This window comes from Necator americanus, chromosome III (assembly GCF_031761385.1).
Source record: "Necator americanus strain Aroian chromosome III, whole genome shotgun sequence".
NCBI lineage: Eukaryota > Metazoa > Nematoda > Chromadorea > Rhabditida > Ancylostomatidae > Necator > Necator americanus.
The window spans coordinates 3,417,244-3,428,085 of NC_087373.1; positions in this window are offsets into that span (position 1 = coordinate 3,417,244).

Genomic DNA, 10,842 nt, shown 5'->3' on the forward strand with positions numbered 1-10,842 from the left:
TTTTCATCTTCACAACACTCGAATCATTCGAATTTTCATTTCATTTCATTCTCATCATTTCCCACTCGTTTTTCCAGAACTTTCTCTTCTACAAAAACATCATGTATTCATGGATTATAAATTTTTGCACTTACTTCAATTATCCATTTATAACCGACCGTTTTATCATTCCTTGTTCATCTTCACAATATTTCAAATTCGAATTTTCATCAATCATTCATTTTCAAATTCATTTTCATTATCCAGACGGTTTTCTACGAAAAAAAAACAGTTATTAAGTGTATCGTAAATTTATGCAGCTACTTTAATTATCCAATTATACCGTGACGATATCGTGTAATGAACCAATGAAGTGCACCCGAACAGCTTTTCGTACTGCGATTACTGTAATTTTGCAGTATTTTTATGAGGGAATTAAGTAATTCTCGGGGAACTCTGAGTGATTTTTCCGAGTTAGACTCTAATCCTACATAAGAATTTATCATAACCAACTAAGAATTTAATTTCCCCAATGAAATTTTTTATTAACGAGGACATCGGGAGAAATTTTTCAGAATTTTTTCATGGTTACGTAGACGGATATGACTGGCTTCGTAGGTTAATTATAGTCTGTGGCTGACGTCCGCCACTTGATTACTAGTTACTAGAGATGTGTGTTTTTGTTTCGAATCACACCGTTCACACGCTACTACAATTTCAAACACTATTTTTAATGTTGTTTCTCAGCGCTTATTTGAGTAATTATCCGGATCCGCTCTGCTATGTCTGCGGTCTCTTCATGCTGCATTGTCTCTTTCTGGTTCTCTAACTCGTTTTCTTATTAGTTTTTTTTTTGGGAAATTTGCTGAACCTTTTAATTTCACCGCTTAGATTATCTTCAGAGATTGCAGGAATCTTCCTGGAAAAAAATCGCAAGGCGGCCCTCAAAATATTAACGATTAAACTCAAAAACATTCAAATTATCAAATAAGAGACTCTTGACATTGAAACTAAAAGTTAAAAATGAGATTTAAGAGGGAAATGGATACGATTTTTACAAATTTGTAAAAGTTTTCGAAAAATTCCCCTTACCATTCTTGCGAGGAAAATTGAATCCTTATTTAAGTCCTCTGGTTGGTTGTATGCCTTCAATTTTTTTTTCATTTTGATTGGAAAATATGTGGATGCTTGTTTTTTTTTGTTATAAATTTCTTACCATAGAATGGTAGGATTTTCTATTTTGGTCTCTTTATTTTCCCCGAAGTTAAAATCATGAAAAGACCGGGAAATATATGCCTAATTGTTAAACAGAACCCAAATTTTCTCTTTTTTTTTTCTAAGCTCTCTAAGACCTAACCTTTTATAATTTCCAAGTACTCTCTACTTTAAACTTCTGGATGATGGGCTAGATTTATGTTTTTAAACCGTAAAGTTCATAAATCTAAACCTTCAGGGTTTTCCTGAAAGAAAGATGAAAGATGGAGTTTTATCTGAAAGTATAAATTAGATGCCAAGGATAACTGAAATTTTTGAGTTTTTTTTTCGAAACAGAATTTCTCAAAATGGAAATTATGGGTAAGGTCCTGGATCCTCGGTGTTCTGGGAAAAAATTCTGTAATCAGTTCTCTCTCGTACGCGGCAACAATGACGTCAACACATAACACATAGCAATTATTCTCTGCTGATCTTCCCTATATAGTCAGAATTCACATCGTCGACCGTCTAGACGGGACTTCCGCAGCACAAAGAACTCTCAAAATGCTCAACATCGTGACGTTGTTGCTCTGCTTCTACGCACTGCATTCGCGAACCTATGGCCACCAGGCGACGCTTGATCCTGCTTAGCTTTTGAAGATGCCTGGATTGTATTTGCACGTCGGATCCAGGTGTTTGCGATAAACCGCTTGTTTAGCTTGAATTCCCCTACGTCAACGGGATTTTCTATACGCTTCTAATTGTTTGCTACAACGTTACGCTTATTGTTAACCTCGTATTTATCCAGGAATGCCGCCATCCGGTGAATGGTATCGGAATTTCTTGTGTGTTCCCGACTCGTATGATTAGCTCCATTGTTCAGCAGTGGATTCTTGGGGTTTAGAAAGTGTTGGATCGCAAATGACCGTCGTCTACCTTGACGAAGAATTCCTCGCGAACTCATTTTCCATCCTCAATCTAAAATCGTGCTCCTTTTACGGCGAGAAAGCCGATGCTTTCAGTATAATTCTGCCGACAGACTTCTTCCATCGTCGCGTCGTCATCGTCGCGTCGTCGTCGTCGTCGATGAAGTTTTAATCACGCGATCCAACCGTAGATCTCTGTTCATCTCATGTTACTGCTACTTACGCATTCATTTCATTCAAAACTCGTCGACGTCGACGACGTCTGCGAACATGTGGGTGGGCGTGGCCAAAATGCGACGGGGGCGTGGCTCTTCCGTGAGCACACATCTGGCTGCTAATGCGGACACTTCACGTATTCACCCACTCTCCATCTTCAGCGGATCTTTAGCGCTTATACGGGATTTCGTAAGGAATTATCATATTTAGTTAGGAAAAAGAGCTCCGCACCGCGTCCCATTTGTCACGTGTCTGTTTAAGAGGGACCTACCGTAGGCAGCACGTGCGCGGCGGGACCTTCCGAGTTAGTTTCGACGCCCTTCTCTAAGCTATCACATCGCCGTTCGCGTCGTGGTAGCGACACCTTCTTGTTGCTTACCGTACTCCATCAAAAATGTATTTTACCCATTTTCACACCTCGGCATGTGAAAAGACGAAGTTGGCGCATCTACGAATACGGTATATCCCACCAAAGCAGACACAATGCAAGGGGAATCCGACGCAGCTCTTGTGAAATTTTTCGAGTGGATTTTTTTTCTTCTGTAGTTCTCAACTTTCATTCAAGCACTTTTGAATTTTTTTTTCATAGTAATGATTACTTCTTTTTTTTTCTTCCACTCAGAACAATAGAGAACGTTCCCGATAGCGCTGATTATGCTGTGGCTGGCTATGATTTCTTTCCACACATGTTACTTTTTTCCTACTATTCTGGATTACTGTACGAGAAGTACAGCTGTAATTCGATATCGCTTTGATTAACACACCACATATTACCGTATTCTCGGTAACTTGGTGGCGAATTCCCTACACATTAGATATATTTGGCGTAGGTGTTGTTGAGAAATTCTTATTAATTTTTATGCGAAGGTCCTGTAATTAAAAAAAAAACGAAACGTGGGAAAAGGTAAGGAAGCAAAGTTCTCTAAGCAAAGTTCTCTCTAATATTTCTTTTGTGGACACGTGATTAACATGTGCTGCATCGCTTGAGAAGGTAGAAATTAGGTTTTTCCCCCCTTCTCGCCCCCTCATCAGAAAAAAAAAGTACAATTACAGTGTGAAAGCATTTTCATACAAATTGCATTTAATCTATGAATGTACTTTTGAAAATAGCCGGAAATAATGTGAATGTAAAATGCATATAAATTCGAATTCAATTGCTATGAATTTCTTTGTCATTTTTGTGCTGCGCTCGTACCGCCTTTGTGTTGAATTCTCCACTCTCTCTGCTTTCAGTTAGACAATAACGTTGCCAATTTTTATTTTTTTTTAGAATATTCTGACTCAGACAAATGTGTTTTGCTCTTTCTTTTGATGCACCATTGGTGTATGAGAATAAATAAACAAATAAGTAAATAAATAAATAAATAAATAAATAAATAAATAAATGAGAATTATCGTTCTAGCATAGCATCTCTGCGCTTACTATTTGTCATCTTTTTCGACCACTACTCACCTGAGAAAGGTCACAGGCAGTTGGTCGGTCGGAACTTCCGCAGTACACCTCTTGTTTGGTGGATAATTGTTGATAATAATTGTCTCAAAAGTTTCTTCCCAATTTTTTCCTGGCATTTCACCTTCACCTTTGACGACGAACGTGCTCCAATATTCCTAATAATGATGTCTGGGTCTCTGGGTAATAAGGAAGAGCCAAGGAGGCAAATGAACTTGTTTTTTTTCCACTTTTATTTGTTTATTTCCTTTTTTATTTATTTTTCCATCGGTTCATTCGGAAGTAGCAGCAATTTCGAAGTTTTGAACGAACTTTGTGCTTGGCCTGGTTGACACACGCACACACACACCCAAACACAAACATAAACACACACATACAGGATATTTGAATGACGCACAACGGTCGGCTATTTTCTAGCTGGGACCGCGGCGATTCCGTTTTAGAAATAAGTGGTTGAAGGCTGAAGGCGCGTTTTTTTCTTTCTCTTTTGCTTTTTCAGTGAATTTCAGTCCTATTTGGTGGTGGTTTAAGCTCATTGTTATGCATTGACTTCGACGATTATGGGACGAAATGCAGTCTTTTAGCTCCGTCCGTCCACCGATAAACGAATACGATTTTCAAAAAAAAAAAAAGAAATCCCATTTGAATCCATACGTACGGATTCAGATGCTTGGAGATGGTTGGAGATGGTTGGAGATCGGATCCAAGTCCACTTTGAGCGCTTATTTTCTCAATTTTTTTCTGGCCACGAGACAGCAGCCATGTTTTTCCATCAGCCATCACTTTCAGAAACGTTTTTCTCATTAATGAACTCAGTTCCTATTAATTTTAAATAAATTTAGACTAACAGATTCCTAAATATTCCCCACCAACTTAATTTATTAAATAAATAAAGTAAAAAATAAATAATAAATGGAGCAATAAGAAGCAATGAATAATGATTAAATAAATAATAAAAAGTAAATAATAATAAATAACCAAGGTTAGGTTGATAAAAAGAGAATAATAGAATAATAATAATAATAATAATAATAATAATAATAATAATAATAATAATAATAATAAATAGAGGATAAAGATAATACAAGAGAAAATAGAATAATAGAGTAAAAATAGACAACCTGAATGAAAAAATCGCATGAATTGTGTAATTTGAGCAATATCTAACATCCAAAAAAAAAAAAATGAAAATTTTCGAATATTTTTGGATTAAGCGACGAAATTTTTTTGCTGAGTAAATGGCGTTTCATTCCGACTCTTCTATAACCCTTAGCACTCCTTTGTTCCAGTCGGTTGCGACATTAAAAATATGTACTTTAAGCACTAAAATTAGCTAGTAATTTTGTTTAGAACAAATAAGTATTATTGCAAAAATTGTATATGTATATAATATTTTCTGACTTATAAAATACTAAAAAAAAGGAAAGGAAAGTAAAAGACTTGGGATTCGGGTAAAATTTGTAACGAGAAAAATGCTCAAGTTGCTTATGTTCCATGTGCTTTAGGGATTGAAGTGCAATGATTTAGGTTTTCATATTTTCTTTCTGTTTTCTTTGAATCCTTATTTTCTGCTTCACATTCCTCCCCTCTTCTTTTTCTGCGTGCAAATTTTCAACTTCTCATTTCACTTTCATCCACACCAATACAATTTTTTTTTTGAATTTTTCTAAGTGTAGCTTATTTTTATAACTAGTTTCTAGTTGAAATTTGAGCTTTTCTTCCAGAAAAAAAATCACGATTTCAAAAGTACACTAACTGAAGGAGCGTAGATATTTCTCGTCAGTATATGCAGTGAAAAGAAAAGGGACGAGAAAAATTCAACCTAATTTTTCTCCTCGAAGTTGCTGGAGGGAAATTTCATTTCCTTTGAAGTACACATTTTGTTCGTATGGACGAATGAAGCACTTTGCTGTATTCGTCTTCCAATCAAGAAGACGACGGCGGAAACGACGTGAAAAACCATTAAAATTGCCGTTTAGTTGCACTTTCAGTGGCGAAACGACAATTAGCCGAATAGTACAACTCGTCCGAATTCATATTACTACTCGTCCAAATTCATATAAGTCACATTTCTTATTGTTATCTTTGTATTATTATGTATTATACTACTTATTTGTACTTACGGCAGCAAAACGACAACAGACAACTCGTCCAAATTCATATAAGTTACATATATTGTTATTAATTTTGTATTATTATGCATTATGTTATTTATTTGCACTTTCGCCGGCAAAATGAAAACATAGCGGAACGATACAACTCGTCCAAATTCATAATAATTCATATGTTTCTCATATTGTGTACCCTGCCATTTATCCTTCTAGATAACCTTTTAAATTTATAATTAATTTAATATTTATTTACAGCTTATTTTATATAAATATATTAATTTTATATGTATTTATTTTATGTTATTTTATAGCTTAAAAATGTATAGTAGCTGGTTGTTTACTATTTACAGCTTCTTTGCTGACTTATCCGCTATAGCATTTCTATTATTATTTGCTGCCTGGTGGTAAATTGAACTGAGTGAAATAATATCTGATATTTTCAGTGTTTGATTTTCTGAAGGACACTTGAAGGAGGCGTGTAGGCGTCGTAGTATAAACGTGCCATCGGACCCGCTATTCGAAGGAAAAAAGGCGACGGAAAAATCCAGAAAAATCCAGAAATTTTTATTTTTTCCGCATATTTTCCCAGCTTACCTTAACGCAACAATGCACACGATCAGAATAGAAATCCGGAAATAAAAATAGAAATAAAAAATAGAAAAATGAAATAGAAATAGAATAGAAAGCTTCTCCTCGAAATCTCAAGGGAAAAAAACCAAAAACGAAATGAAAAACTCGAACCCAAATAAGTCAAGGTTTACACTTTTTTTTTCTTAAACAAAAAAAAAACAGAACTTTTGCAGAAAACTCTTCTTCAACCATCCGTGCAACTTGAAATTGCGTACTTTAAAATCTCATTTTCTCGTTCACATAACGAAATGAGGAGTTTTTTTTTTCTCCCGTTCACTGAACACTTCGATTTCCTTCACGAAATTATTAGTACACGTGATTACAGCTGCTAAGAATTAAATTGCTTTTTTTTCCTTTTCAAAGATTTTCTCTTCAAGAAAAAAAAGTGGCGAAATTGCTTTAAAGTGCATTTTATTATTAAAATTTCGATTGTGCAGCAATCATATGCTTAAAATGTGTAAAAAAAAGAGGAGCGCATTGCATACGGTATTTAGTTAGCGTATACTGTAGAAGGATTGCAGTATAAAAAGTTCAACATCAACAGATAAGGTGGTCATTTAGTCTACTATAACAATATCTACAATGAATATTTTTATTTTAAATTTATTTATTTATTTATCTAGTTTATCTAATTTATCTAGGAGTATATCCGAGTAATTAGACGGTTGAGAACTATTTTTAGTGTTTGTTCCCGGATACCAAGCTGTCCCATGTATTTCCTAACACGGTCGTCAAAATTTTAATTCACAACAACTTGAGAATCAGGGGAAGAGAATTTAAAAAAAAGCAAATCAAAAAGAAAAGGTTTCTGCTGGCTATTCTTTTTAATACGAATATTTTAGTTGTTGATTTAAAAAATAAAAATATTAGAAAAATAGGGGAATTTAAAAAAATAAAAAGAATATATAATAATAATATAGTTTAAAAAAACTAACAGGAAAATATAATACAATACCATAAAAAAAGGAACATATACGCGAGAACCTACCGTATTCGTATTGATGAGATGAAAAACTACATTATTGATCGATTTCATTCCACTTTTTCCTCCCGAAGAGAAAAATGTCCCTAATTTCGATTGTTGTGTATGTGATTTCAACGATTTCAGCAAAGCGATCGCTTCTTCTCCAGTGGTGGCTCCTCCCCTCTCCCCCTCGTCTCCTCCCTTCCTTCCCTCCTTGGGGCCGAGGGCGACGGCAGCCAATTCCTCGGGGGATTCAAAGGTGGAAGTCGGGGCTAATTACGGGAACCATGTCATCGTTGCCTATAATCCAGCTATGTACATGTACATAGATACTTGTGCTTGTGTTTCCTTGACTCCTGGCCCCTGGCCCTCTTATGGTTGTGCCCATGGTTCCAACTGAACCCTCGTTCATCCCAGGGTTTTTTTCTCCACGCGGAGTTTTTTTTTCCAGAGATCTGATCGCCACCAGATCATCTATGGGAAAAATATATCCAGCAAAATTCTTTCCTTTTTCCTCCGATTCTCTTGGTCTTGGACTCAAGTGGTTCAAGTAAATTAAAGTGTAAACAAGCGTAAACAATGTACTGCTTCATTTCGTGTTCTCCTCCTTTTTTTGTCCTCATCAAGTGTTTCTGCAAGGAAAATGACCAACATTTTCTGGATTGTTTCTGCAAAAAAAAATGACCAACATTTTCTGGTTATTTTCTCAGTCATGGCGGTTGCATTTCGGATTTTCGCATGTCACGTAGTTGCTAGGCGTTTTTTTTTCTTTTGTTCCTCTTTTCTGAGGAAAGGGGAATAGAGGCACTAAAGTGCTCGGATCCTTTAATACGGTTTGCACTTTTAAGAACGTTTGTTATTGACGACAGTTTGACGGTTTGACGTAATAATTACGCCATTATTGCCTCGGGCGCTTTTCTTTTCCGAATTACTCGAAACTAATCTCATTAAGCCGTTTATTTTTGTTCCTTTCACGACGATTAGACATCAATGTATGACGAATGGATGTACTATGGATGAATACGGCAGAGGAGTGAAAGAGGGAAATATATAAAAGAAAAAATTGAGAACTATGTATAAGGAAGAAATTTCTAGGACAACCACCTGTATTCGAGTATTCTAGATGAAAAATTACTAACAACAAAAAAAAAACTGGGAACTATGTATAAGGAAGAAATTTCTAGGATAACCGTGTATATTTGAATATTCTAGATGAAAAATTACTCTTCCGAAAAAATTACTCTTCCAAGAAAATTAAGAAAAAAAAAACAAAACGAACTAGATCAGCGAGACTAATATATTTTGAATATTCTAGACGGAAAATTACTCTCCCTAAAAAAAATTACTCTTCAAAAAAAAAAAAAACGAACTAGATCAGCGAGGCTAATGAGGACGAGCGCATCAGTTGCCAGAACTTTCTCATCGCGTTTGACCAATTTATTGATTATTGATTTATTGCCACAGACGACGCTGGTTAGGTTTGGATTGAAGGATATGGGGTCGTTTGTCCGCTGTTCCATCATTTATTCCATTTTTTCCTATCTTTCCTCTAAATTATTTAATTTTCTTCCTCATTTTCTTTGGTACAGAAAAAGGAACGTTCCTATTCTTTGTTGTTCTGTTCACAATTCCATGGCATCGATTTGATATTGCTGGAAATTTCTGGGATTTCTCCGTAGGATTGCAATGTTTGTCGTCTGTTTTGAGCACTTTCTTTCCGGAACTTCATTAAAACAAAATTATACGTATATTATATCGCATATTATTAGTAGTTTCTCATCTGTTGTGAGTTTTTTTCCTGAATTCTCTAGAAAATAATTCCTTCATAGGTCCGTCATAGTCCTCTCAAATTTCCATCGGTAAAACACCCACCGATCCATGAATCACATCACCTAGAATTTTTTTTCACTAAGGATTTTAAAAATACGAATTCTCTTTACACATTTCTTTTATAAAATTAGCAGAGCCGAACTGAAATGAGTCACCATTTGTTGGGGGGGTGCCCTCTATTTTTATCCAGCGCCAGCGCCCAGTCCAGTCATCTTTTATAATAAGATGATGACGACATCCGGAATATCCCGGAACATCTGTGCACCACGTTGTTGTGTTGACTCCGTAATCGCTTTCGTTTTTGCTTCGCGACGTGGGCCCAAGGAAATTTTGTGAAAATCATCGTAAAAATCAAAAAAAAAAATGTTAAAAGTAGCAACGTAGCTGCTCTACAAGTCTGAATATATTCGTGGTACTCTTGTGATTACCTCCTCAGCAGCTTTCTTTTTCTTTTTGAATTCCGTTTTGAGTTTTTTTCCTCCTTGTTTCTTTTCTTTTTCTTTCCTCTTCTTTCTTTCTTCTTTTCCTCTTTTCTTCTTCTTTTTCTTCTTTGCTTTTTCTGAAAGATTGCTTTCCTTTACTCATTATTTACTCATTTATTCCCTGTATTCGAGATATTCGATGAGTGAATTCGAATATTCAGTTGTTGGATAGGTCCGAATTTCTATACTAAAGTAGTTGGATGAATGAAAATAAAGTTCTCAAGAGGTTTTCGAAAAGTGACTGATATTTCCCTCCTAAATATTCTATTCGAGAATATTCTTGGTCTTGGGGATATTCAAAGTACATATTCGAGTTGGAGTTTCGAGTATTCGCTATTTCGAATATTCGAATAGCTAGAATTTCTCAACTACATACTTGCTCCTTTCCTGATCTACTATATGCCCTTACTATATAGCAATTGTTTAGAATTATTTTGAGTCTTTTTAAGATATTCAAATTGTGCTATTCATTCAGAATCCTTACGAATATTCGAGCGTTCAAATTTCCCAAATGAAGAAAATATGTTGAGATCTTTTTTTGAGTATAAATTTCTGTTCAAATTATGCGAATAATAAAGACTAACCTCCGTTATTCACTTAGTTCCGTCTGCTATTGATGAGGTAGCGATTTTTTGCCGCCCACACGTCAAAGCTGTGACTCCTACAACGTGTTCATACTCACGTACGATTCGTATCACATTATTATGAAATTTGACGTTCGTTTCTAAGTTATTTTCTGATATTCTTTCTGGAAATTTCATTCCATTTATTTCATTCCAGTTCCTACTTTACTTTAAGTATTTTTTCGTTATGTTGTATGATGATTTCCAGGTGTTTCGTCGGAAATTTTTACATCTTCCGGGATCGTAGTCCTGTTTTTCTTAATGTGTTGTTTTCGTCTCTTTTTATTTCGTGGATGTTCTGGTTCCTAATTTTGTCACATCGCCTTCATATTCCAGAGTTTAGCGGCTTCTACTCTGGTTTTAAACTGATTTTAACTTTTTAACTTTAACTTGTTTTTGACTTTTTTTTTGCTTAAAGCAGGTGTCAAAGCTTGTGG